Raw genomic sequence first — 11247 nt, 5'->3', positions numbered from 1 at the left:
TCTGCCACCCCTAGGGCTGGTGGCCAGACCACTCTGAACTTGATCCTGCAGTTTCCTACTAACCTGCTTTTTGGCGTTTGTGGGTTGAGAAGTCTCGTAACTGCCACAGTTCACTGATTCATGGCCCTATGGCCTGTTTCAACTGGCTGACTTCAGGTCTGGTCTGTCTCGGCACGGCCCATGCTGGGCTGCACTCCACTCCCAGCACCATGAGCTAGACCCTTCCTGGAGACCATCCAGGCTCTCCTGGGCTGGAGACCTGTATCCCTCTGCTATTTCGTGGGTTCTACAGTTCTAGAATTTGTTCAGAGCCATTTTTACAGGTGTTTGGAGGGATTTGTGGGAGAGCTTAAGCAAGTCCCTGCTTTCCAGCCACCATCTTGGCTCTGCCATGTGCCTGTTGTCTTGCCAGCCTTTTATCCCCATGGAAGCTCTTAGTCAGTTCAGGGGCATATCAGAGTTAGTATGGTATGAAAAGGGTGGATAATGAGTAGGAAAAGAAGGGAAGTAATTCTTCAGAGTCTCTAGTTTCCCTGGCTAGAAGTATACCTTGCATAAAATAGTCTTTAATAAAGGCTGAATTGCATAGGAATAAGTGGTGTGGGTGGGTGGCTCTTTACCTTCTAGGAATGGTCTTCAGAATTAAAAAGGTTATGAACCATACATAGCCTTCACCTGACATAGTACTAGGAATGGATTTGTGTATCAAGGGGGCTCTTCATCTCATTTCAGCATCAATGGGTTCTGTTCCATTTGCTGCAAAACGAGCCTCGAGCATCGCCTCAAATCAGACTAAGTCATTTCACGTCAAGGATGCTGAAATCCTCCTTGGCCACTAAAGCTTATCAAGTACAGATGCTTAGCTGAGAATATTAATAGCAAACACTTATATAGCACTTACTATGTGCCAGGCACTGTGCTAAGCACAAATATCTCATGTAATCCTCACAACAACCTTGAGAGGGAGGTGCAATTATCACTCCCTTTTACAGGTGAGGAAACTGAGGCAAACAGAAGCAAGTGACTTTGTCCAGGGTCACACAGCTAACGAATATCTGAGGCCACATTTGAACTTGAGTCTTCCTGACTCCAGGCCCAGCACCCTATTCTGTCCCATTGCCTGTGCTGGCTGCACAGGCCCCAACAGGCCTCTTTCCTTCCTACCCTAATTTCACGGTTTAAAGTACCCCATCTAAGCATTACAATGATCCAAGACAACTCTGAAGGACTTAGGATGAAAAATACTATCTATCCCCAGAGAGAGATCTGATGGCATCTGAATACAGATTGAAACATACTTTTTTTTTGCTTTATTTTCCTGAGGTTTTTAAAATTTTTTTTGGTCTATGTTTTCTTTCACAACATGACTAATATGGAAATGTTTTGCATGACTACACATGTATAACCTATATTGAATTGCTTGCCTTCTCCATGAGGGAGGGAGAGAGGAAAGTAGAGAATTTGGAACTCAAAGTTTTAAAAACAAATGTTAAAAATTGCTTTTTTGTGTAACTGGGGAAAAAACTTAATAAATTCAAAAAGGGGCGGGGGGGAAATAAAGTACCCCAACCAAAGTTTATCACTGCTTTTTGGGTCCTAGGACAATTTATTATTTTTTTGACCTTTGTCACACTGGAGATAATAAACCCTTCTCTTCTGTGCATTTCAATGACCTTTTTTTTCCTTTTTATTCTTTATTTCCTTTTTTTTGGTAGCCCTAACTCTAGCTTCGTTTTCTCTCCTGTCACCTCCCCTCACGACAGCCTACATACACACAAAAGAAAGACAAAACTTTCATAACATATGTAGCCAAACAAAATAAGTTCTTTCATTGGCCATATTAAAAAATATGCGTATTGTGACAAAAAATCCTCATCTTTAGTCCTCTGGAATCAGGGTTAGTTATTCCATTGATCAAAATTCTTTAGTCTTTTCAGGTTGCTTGTCTTTACAATATGAAGTTGTTATTATGTAAATTGTTCCTCTGGATCTGCTCACTTCACTCAGCATCATTTCATACAAGTCTTCCCAGGTTTCTCTGAAACCATCTTTCTCTATTTTTTTACAGAGCAAAAATATTCTATTACATTAATATAACATGTTTGTTCAACCATTCATCAATTAATGGTCACCCTTTGGCTTTCTTTTTCTATAAGAAAGAGAATAGCTACAAATATTTTATAGACTCTACATTTTTGAAAAATCAGGACAACATTTGCCTGCCTCTAATATTTTGGTGCTTCCCCCCAGTATCTGTAATTTTTCAAAAGAGTATTTGGTGTGCTCAGTTCTGTGGAGAGAATCTGGACCCTGCCTTACATACTTTCCAACTCTCCAGAGATATTTCCACACCACAGTAATCCTCCAGCATATATAAGCATAGAAAGAACACTACGCCACAAATCAGGACACCTGGGTTCTAATCCTGACTCTGCTACTATATATCTATGTGATCTAAACTCTCTGAACTTCAATCCTGTAAAATAAGCATCCTGAGCTAGCAGATTTCTAGGGTTTCTTGAAGCTTTAATGTTCCATGAGTATGATGGAGCCCATGGTATTTCTGGACTCAGTGGATTCTCTGGCCTTCACTCACCCTCTTTGCCCTCACCCTTACTCCCACCTTGAGTCACATAATGTTCCCTAGAGGAAAATGGAAATGAAAGTGCATTTATAGCAACCGGAACATCACATGAGGGAATTAAAGTACACTTAAGACATTCCACTTGTACCATACTTTCTTCCATCTGCGCCTCACAACAAATCCTGTGAGGTAAGAAAAGCGGGTCTCAGAATCATCTAGTTCTAGTCAAACCCTCTCACTTTACAAATTCCTGACTTGAGCCCAAAGAAGTAACTGGATTTTCCCCAAGGTCACCCAGCTAGTGAGCGACAGAATTAGAACCAGTACTCAAGCCTTTTGCCTCCAAACTCCCCAGTCTTGCACCACACCATTTCACCTCTTTGTCCACGTACAACAATTGGACCGAAGCTGACTGGTCGTGCTTGGTGCCACCTCAAGCCTTTATAGGGCCACACAAAAGGCCACAGTGTGAACAGGTGTGAGAAACAATTGTGCCTCATACACTAGTGGGTATACACACACTGCCTATCCCCATGCTCATTAATGCTGCCTCCCTACCTCCACACCATCTCAGTGTCCTGTGCAGGGAAGAGAAGCCCCAATCCCTGCGAACATGTCCTCATTAACATGAAGTCACTCCATCACACAGGGAGGAGAAGCCTGCTGGTTCATGAGCACTTGGCTGCAGAGACTCATAGGTTGCTTGTGGGGGAAAGGGGCTCAGAGATCATCAGCTCCAAACTCCCTCATTTTACAAAGGCTTGGAGGTGGGAGAAGCTTGCCAATTTATCCCCATTTCCCTTCTATGTTTGTTCATCCACAAAAGCTTTGTGAGCCTCAGAGAAATATGTTTTGCAGATGTCACCCAGCCCAGGGCTCCAGCTTAAGCTCTTCTTGCAATATTAATGGCAGTGCAGATATGACACCAAAGGGCCACCAGAGAAGGTCAGGGCACATTTCCCCAAGGCTTTCTCACGTGGAAGACTCTTATGAAATGGCATCTTTCTGTGAACTACCTGCTGTTCGTTCTAGGTCAGGCTGTCCCAGCTTGGGCAAGTAAGTCCCTTTTTTCTTTTGCCCCTCCATCCGCTGGACCTCAGTGTCCTCATCTGTGAAACGGAGCGGGTTGATCTGGGCAACCTTCAAGGTCCCTTCTGGCTATAAAAACAACACGTAAGTCTATTTGTCAGAGATCAGATATCTTTCTCCTTATACACACACACACTCACAAAATTCAGTTTTCCTTCCTACTGAGAGCTTGATAAGCTTAGGCTCTAGATTTCTCTTTTTTTCTTCCTGGTAGGGTGACATGAAAAGATTGATTGATTCCTTGCCAACCCTTTCTGTCACATGGATTAAGAACCGAGGCCTCTCGAGGTTTCCTTCTGGTCCTGGGCTTGTTGGACGATGTTTCTTTTCTCTTTCTTTCCTCCTAAAGGTTACTAAAAGTGATGTTGCTTCAAGGAGCTGAAGCAGCCACTTTGTTTTCTCCCACTAGATGGGGTTCTTGCTCTCTCAAGTTTGGGGCTCATCATTTCCAGGGATTTAATTGGACTATGAAGGTTTTGCAGAGAATTTTTTTAAAGATGAATGTAGAAACACTGTCAACAGGAGTTATTGCCCACAGGTCTGAGCGAGATCAGTAAAATATTGCATGGGCCATTGATTGGATATGCAAAGACAAGAAAAAAAAGAGGCCTGAGAAATTAGGTTCCTTTGGTATGTGGGTCTTTTTTAACCAGCAGATCTAGCAAAGTGAAGGAATGTGTTTGCACAGGAAGCCAGCAAATCTGAACTGCAAATACAAATGAAGGGAGCTAGAAAATCATTCCCATCGACACACTTTGAAGAAAGGCCTTAAGTGAACTTTCTTTTTGGGTGGAAACTTTGTCACCTGAAAAGGGAGGTCAGAGGCACTTCTCTGAATAATTCCAACTAAGGAGAAAATAACAACCAATGTTACTATTGAATTTTCTAATAATTGTCTGTATTTTCATTTTGTTTGACCAATGACAACCTGGCTCCAATTAGTTAAACATATCCTCCAGACATAAAACAAGGTGAAACAGGGAGCAGAATTTCAAAGACTTGGAGTTTAAATTTGATTAAGCAACTGAGAAAAAAAAGGGCAAGCCTGCCTTTCATAAGCTAGCATTTTAATCTGGTACTTAAACACACATATATAAATGGACACGTATTATATTATGCATGTTTATACATATGTAATACTGTTACATATACTTATAAGCATATATGCACACACACTCATGAACTCAAAAAATAAAGTTCATTTGTGAGCTCATGAAGTTGAATGTTCTCTCCAGTGATACAGCTCAAAAGACAGATCAATAAACATTTATTAAGCTCCTACTGTGTACCACGCCTGCCCACTCTGAGTAGCATTTTTGTTCATGTCTTCCCCTTAATTTTTAGAAGGTATTCCATCCAACTGAAAACCTAATAGTCTGATATTGTGAGCATACAGTAAATCACTTTGGCTGTCCACCTGTCATCTCTCACCTTTGCCATGGGACAAGTCCTTCCTATCAAACATTTCCATAATGGAATCTTTTACTCAATTTTTTTTGGTTCTTCATTGGTTATATGTTACAGCCTGCTCACAGCCACCATATGCCCCTCCATTGCTGGGTGATACTCATTTTCAATTCCATAGAGACAGATGTGTCTGATGTCTTATAGCCAAATAACATCAGTAAAATATTGGTATTAAAGATATGCACTTTTCTAATGCTCAATAGGTAAATGATTAGAAGGTAGGAATAGGTAATTCTCAAAAGACAAATTTCAAACCATTAATAACTACACGAAAGAATGCCCCAAATCATTAATAATAAGAGAACTATGAATCAAAGAGACTCTGAGGTTTGACATCACACACCATAAATTGGCAAAGATGATAAGAAATGGGAATATTCAATGTGGGAGGAGGGTTGAAAAGATAAGCACACTAATGCATTGTTGGTGGAATCGTGACTTGATCCAACTATTCAAGAAAGCAATTTGAAATTTTGCAAAGAAAGTGACAAGAATGTCTGTAACCATTAACCCAGAGATCTCATTTCTAGATGTATATCCTCAAGGAGGTAAATGATAAAAAGAAAGAAGTCATATACATAAACATACTTGTAGGAGCACTTTTTGTAGTAGAAAAGAACTAAAAATAAAGTAGAAGCTCATTGACTGGGGAATCATAAACAATGAATGGAATGGAATATTCCGATAAGTCAGTTAGGTGCCACAATGGATAGAGCATTGGGCCTGGAGGTAGAAAGACCTGAGTTCAAATCTAGCCACTGACTCTGACTTTTTGTGTGATCATGGGCAAGTCACAACCTTTGTCTACCTCAGTTTCTTCATGTGTTAAATGGAGACAATTTCGCCTCCTACTTCTCAGGGTTGTTGTGAGGATCAAATGGGGTAACACTTGTAAATCACATAGCACAGTGCTTGGCACACGGCATGTGCTCAATAAATGTTTATTTCCTTCCTTCCTACTAAGCTGTAAGAAATTATGATTATGATGAATACAAAGAAGCATGGGAAGAAATATGGCGTAATGCAAAGGAAAGTAAGGAGAACCTATAGAGCAATATACATGACTACAACAATGTAAAAAGAAGGGCCACCAATAACAAAAACAATAGAAAACTGAATGTTGTGAAATAATAATAATCAAGCTTGACTCCAAAGAAGAGATTTGAAAAAAAGCCTTCCTCCTCTTTGTGGTAGGTTCCATTTTAAGAGCATAGAACACTGCATGGAATGTCAGACTTTCTGGATGTGGTTAGTTTTGCTGAACTGTTTAAAATTTTTTTCTTTTCTGTTATAAAGGTTAATTTCCTGTAAAGGAGAGAAGAATAATTTTAAAACAAAAGATATCAATAAAAATGTATTCAAAAAACAAGATGGACTTCTGTATATAGGAGAGGTTTGGGTTCATTAGAGGAATTTTCCTGTTTTAGAGAAGCAATCCAATCTGTCTTTTTCCTGCTTAATTTAGTGCCCAACTCAGGGTCCATTTATTACATCTGTCTCAGATACTGGTAGGAAGGCTCTATAAGAAGCCTATCCAATTAAATGTCATAATCTGGGAAATTGGCATTTTTTCATCCATTTGATCTTTCTTGTGTGGATGGTCTGGCCAAGTTCTTTTGAATGATTGCAGATTTCTTCCAGGAAGTTCTGCAGTGCTTGAGGGGTTGATGCAATCAGTACAATGCCATTCATAAACAGGAACATCTGGAGAATCTCACTAACTACTGGGAATCCTTTAATTTGGCTTTAAGAGAAATAACATTGGCACCTATTATAGAGATTTTATACAGAAGATTAACCAATGCAAATCAATGGCCATATAGACATATAATACACATATGCACACGTAGAAAGGATAGAGACTGTTGGTCACAAGAATTAACACCAAAATCTGAAATTTATTAGGTTGTTTGCTATGGAGAGAACAGGAAAGGAAAGATGGTTTGGCTCCCTCCATGAATCTTTGTGAGGTTATATAATATATATATTATATAGATAGATATATAATATTATATAGATTTATATATAGATTATATAGATTTCAGACAAGAGCACAAGGACATTTACCTGACTGGCCTTATTTAAGCAGTCATCTCCAAGAGAAGGGCAGCTTGAGATACATTGGGAAAGTAAGTCAATCTAATTTGGGGGTAGACCCAAAATTTTGAGTGGACCCAAAACAAAACCTGAGCAGACTCAAAACAAACACTGGGTGGGATCTAAGCATTCGTTACACCCATCATGCTTCCCTGGAGTGTCTTTGAGGCCAGCCAGACCTCTACATAAGCTTTGGGGTTCGACAGTTTTGTAGCCCCATAAAGCTAAGTTCAACAATACTAGTAAGTAAATAATAAATATTTTGTTCACAAGATAGCAAGGAGGGAGAGAGAGAGAGAGAGAGAGAGAGGAAGAAAGGAAGAAAGAAAGAAAGGAAGAAAGAAAGGAAGGAAGAAAGAAAGAAAGAAAGAATGAAGGGAGAAATTAGGAAAGAATGAAGTAAAGAAAGAAAGAAAGAAAGAAAGAAAGAAAGAAAGAAAGAAAGAAAGAAAGAAAGAAAGAAAGGAAGGAAGGAAGGAAGGAAGGAAGAAAGAAAGGAAGGAAGGAAGGAAGAAAGGAAGAAAGAATATAAAGTAGCCCTTGGAGTTTGAAAGAAACACACCTCAGACACCCTGACATATACTGGCTGGGTGAATTATTCTGCGCAAGTCGATTAACCTAACAGTGCCTCAGACAACCTTATGTGACTATAAGTTGCAGAATACTTGATAATCTGCATTGGTAGGAGTTTGCTCACCAAGAGTTCTCTACGCTGATTAAATCAGAGATTTAAATGAGATACACGTATGGTGATCATGAGAACCTCTCCCAAAGCCATAGTCTGTTTACCATGGTGTGGAGGGAACCATGAGTTGTCAAAAGCTCTTTCAACAAAGTACCAATGCTGCAGATTCTATCAAAGTAGAAAGACTTCAAGTATGGTCCCAGTGACAAGCTATGTCTGCTGTCCAAGGACAAGCCTCAATAAGTGGAGCTGCTTATCACCATCAGGTAAGCCAATAGGTTATGAATTCTTTGGTTATGGTGAGCCATGGTAACAATCAGACCTTTTTTCAATGCTACTACCCACAACTAATATTATTGTGGGGCATAGGGATGGGGAGTGGCACTATGGTAAGTCTTAGCAATACAAAGATGCCTAGGTCCCTCTCAAAGAGGTTATAATCTAGTTGTTGAAACAGGGCACTACACAAAAAGACAAATAACACCATGTAAGTTTGGGATTTTGAATATATAAAAAACAATTCTCACACATATTCCTATGGGTCCAGTGTGAAGTCTTGGAATGCCTCTCTCCAGTTCTGAAGAAATAGCCAGCCCTCACAAAAGCTACAAACAGTAATAACTCACATTTTATAGAGAGCTTTCAGGTTAACAAAGACCATTAACAGCCCTGCTAGATAGGTGGTACAGGTGATTGTCTCCATTTTATAGATGGTAGAACAGTCTCGATATGGTCACATAGATAGTAGGTTGGGGTGGTGTGGGTGGGGAAGATGGCAAGCAGGGGATTCAAACCCAGGTTTCATATCTTTTGCTTCTAACAGTACATCTAATAGGTCAGTTTTTAGTCCTCATACCAGAAAGGCTATTACTCTTCAATTTTTCATTTATCATAAAGCCTATTTATGGGGACCAGTTATATTTCCATAAAACAGTGTTCTTTCCCACAGGCTATCTGAAAAGTTTTATTCTTCATGCTCCACTGTTTGCAGAGTTGACAGTAACACAAAAATGATTCTCCATCCCAGAAGAAGCAATGGAACAGGGGATAAGGATGGGCATTGTTCTCCCTTGTCTGTCTGTCTCTCTGTCTCTCTCCTCTTTCTTTCTTCCTTCTTTCTTTCTTCCTTTTTTTTGTGAGACTGAGCCTTCCTATCTCACCCATCTGCCATTGGACAACTCTCACCATTGATTGGCATAAAAGCTACAACTATTCTATTTTCAACCTGGACCAGTTCACTCCTCCTTAGACAACTTGGTAGTCCTCTGCTCCTGGGTGCCCTTCATTTTGAAGGGATCTCCACCATATTAGTGCCGGACAGCACTGAAACACTGTGGCTCGAATCTCCCAAATGCACAAAATCAATCCGTCTCAGCCTCCCCCAACATCAGGGACTACAGGTACATGTTACCACACAAGGCTCCTTTGTCTTTCAGTATGGATTTAAAATATCCCTGTGGGAAATGAAATTGGTTTTAGGACCATTTCACCCTTGAGGAATATGGTTCTATAAGTACAATTCCAACACTCAGCCTGCTTCCCTTGTGCAGTAGCTTGACAAAGATATACCATCCCAGATGTGACACAAACATCTGAATAAATTACGTAAAATTTCAGCAACGGGCCAAAAACATTTCCCCTCTATTGAGGTTATGTCTATATAATTGCAAGTTCTATACAGCATTACACCCTCCCCCCAACCCCACCCGAGTCATTTCACTGATTTGGCACAGAGTTATAACTAAAGCAGAAGGAGGAAAACAGCTTAGCCCGCATCTGCACAGAAATTGGTTCTTTAAATGGCACCTACACATACTGCATCATCATCATTCTAAAAACCAGTCATTGCTTTGGTTTCGTGTAGACGTAGCCTATAGGCTTATTTCTAGCATCATAAGGGCATTTCCCTAGAATTTATGGGCCACATGTGGCTCTAGATAATGCACAAGATATTGTCGCCTCCCTACCTGATGTATAGTGGTCAGAAAGTACACCAAAAGAGCCAGCCAATGTCTAGAGCAGAGTGTTCTCCAGCTCCTTTGAGCATTGGTTGTGAGCTGTGTAGACAGCCATGAGTCACATCAATCAACCAATAAATCACAGGTACTTATTTGTAATTATTATTATTCATCTCCGCCATTGAGGAATTTTTTCAGTCGTGTCTGACTCTCCGTGGCCCCATTTGGGGTTTTCTTGGCAAAGGTATTGGAGTGGTTTGCTATTTCCTTCTCCAGCTCATTTTACAGATGAGGAAGCTGAGGCAAACAGGGTTAAGTAACCTGTTCTGGGTCACACAGAGAGGTAAGCGTCAGGGGCCAGATTTGAACACAGGAAGAGGAGTCTTCCTGATTCTAGGTCTGGCACTCTATCCACTATGCCACCTAGCTGCCTCTCCTCCCCTCTTCTGTCTTTCAAAACGTGGGTTGCAGAAAGGCCATTCTTCTAGCAGTTTCATTTTTGTATGTAAGGCAGGAGCAGGAAGGTTTCAGCTCCTCTTATTAACCTTTCCCAAGCTTACTCTATTTAGCTTTTTCTCCATTCCAGGCACACACATTCTCCTACACTGTCTTCCCTTCTCCATCTCAGAACTAAAACTAAAGATTTTTGTGCCCAGGGTAGGGAGAGAGGCATTCAGCTGGGTTGCAGCAAATGAAGAGGGGAAGGAGAAACTCACCCTGGGATATTACTTTTGGTGTCCTATTCACTGCAGCACACTGGAGGCAAGTACCCAGTTGTCCTGGCAGAGTTTTGGCTCTGCCCATCTGTGTGTGTGTGTGTGTGTGTGTGTGTGTGTGTGTGTGTGTAAAGAACAGGTTGAAAGAGAGGGTGAGAGAGTGGTAAGAGTGAAGGTGAGGGTGATAGGGAGATGAGAAGACTGATTATTGAGTAACCATTTGTTACTATTGGGGAGATCTGGGATTTTTCCCTTCCTCATTTGGAAATTAGGCCAAAGCTCAATTCTCTGAAGGACAAGGTGGATGATGAGACAAAATCTTGGAATTGTCACCCCACCTAACTAGAAAACCTTAGCAAGAATTTAATCTAAGGTGAATGCTGGTCCATGGTGTTCTATCCAGGTTTGGGTGGGGGTGGGGCCTTGTCTAGATTGCTCAAGGCTGGGGGTGGTCTGGGAGTGAGAGTGATCAAAGTCACATCCTCTAGCCCCTCATTAGAATGAGTCCACCTCTCATAAGATTCATTCTTCTCATCAATTTTGTTAAACCAATCAGAGTTGATTGCCACCCTCAGGAGCACCCACTCTTTCAAGGGCATATAAGCTTCGGGTGGGTTCCATGAAGGGTCTTTGGCATTCAGGAGTGCCACT

This window comes from Trichosurus vulpecula, chromosome 2 (genome assembly GCF_011100635.1).
Source record: "Trichosurus vulpecula isolate mTriVul1 chromosome 2, mTriVul1.pri, whole genome shotgun sequence".
NCBI lineage: Eukaryota > Metazoa > Chordata > Mammalia > Diprotodontia > Phalangeridae > Trichosurus > Trichosurus vulpecula.
This window is presented reverse-complemented; position numbering follows the sequence as displayed.